The 1,267-nt window shown below is 34.5% G+C and overlaps 1 non-coding gene across 1 annotated transcript; it reads left to right on the top strand.

The window, feature by feature from the left end:
- The first annotated feature begins 699 nt into the window (after positions 1-699).
- On the top strand, positions 700-830 carry LOC118149054 (small nucleolar RNA SNORA72). Its single transcript, XR_004736220.1, has one exon. It is a non-coding gene; the product is annotated as a small nucleolar RNA SNORA72 (small nucleolar RNA).
- The last annotated feature ends 437 nt before the right edge of the window (positions 831-1,267 follow it).

The following is a 1,267-nucleotide window of genomic DNA, read 5'->3' as shown; positions in this document are numbered from 1 at the left end:
CCCATCCTCTCTCTAATCCAATGAATGAACAAGATCTTTTGACTCTGCTTCCGAATTGGGTTAATATTTTCTCCAGCTTCACAAACACCATCGTAGTCTGAGAAAAATCATCTGTAGATCTGACTATTGCCTTCCAACTGGCCTCAGCTTCTGCCCCTCAAATCCATTTACTAGAGTTTCCAAAGTGTTATTTTTTAAAAAAAGAAGAAAAAGAACAACACTAAATTAGACCATGTTGCTTCCCTTTGGAAAATCTTCCAAGGACTTCTCTGCTTGGAGATTAAAATCCACTATGTGATCTATCTGTGCCTCTTCTCCAACATCATGTACCACTCTGTCTCCCCACAGTGCTCTAGGGCCTTCTGCTTAGAATGCTCTTCCTCCCGAATTTTCCACTGTCATCTCCTTTTCATTTTCAGATTTCAGCTTGAATATTGCCTTCTCAGGCCTTTTCAGACCCTCCATTCTAAAGTGGCCACTCAATCATTCTTAAAACTCTAAATATCTGATCACTTTGATACAAGTTTTGTGTATTGTCCATCTCTCCAACTCCAAATTAAATGAAAGTGCATAAATTCAGCAAGAAAAGCTCTGACTTATGCTGCTCACCAATGTCTTCTCAGCTCATAGGACACTTAATTGAGTTCAGCATGTTATCTACTCATGAGTTGGGGTTTTATCACTTAAGTGATGCAATTATTGTGAATATTCTCACTGTTTTGATTTTGTAATAGTCAGGACAGGTAAAACATTCCCAATATTAAGACTATGCATGTATCTCAGACCTAGTTCTTTCCCCAGGTCTGGTTTTATAAATGCTGGTGATAAACCAGGTCTGATTTGTTATATGATCATTTTGTGTGATCACATAATAGCTGTGATTCTAGGTTATCTTTGGTCAACGTTAAAAAAAATGACAGTACAGCTAACATAATAACTTTTGCAAAAAATCAGTGGTAATTTGCAGACTGTTGTCTAAAGAAGGGATAACCAAAGTAAAGAGATTTGATGGTAGCAGTTGCTATTACATGAATTGTAAAAATTACTGTATATAAAAATTTAAAAATAAAAAATAAGCAGTTCATTGTCATAACAAAAGGTCTAATTATTTAAAGTAAGTACTACCTGAGACACATTTACAAATTATGTTTGATTATTTTATGTGAAAAATACTTTGGGTTAAAGAAAAACAGTGTTAAAAATATTTTCTGTGCTTGATTTTTGAAGGATATTATCAAAGATGATCTTTTCAATGATGCTAATAGTT

This window comes from Callithrix jacchus, chromosome 17 (assembly GCF_049354715.1).
Source record: "Callithrix jacchus isolate 240 chromosome 17, calJac240_pri, whole genome shotgun sequence".
In the NCBI taxonomy this organism is placed as follows: domain Eukaryota; kingdom Metazoa; phylum Chordata; class Mammalia; order Primates; family Cebidae; genus Callithrix; species Callithrix jacchus.
Note: the sequence above shows the minus strand (reverse complement) of the source record. Positions and strands in the feature narration are given on the sequence as shown.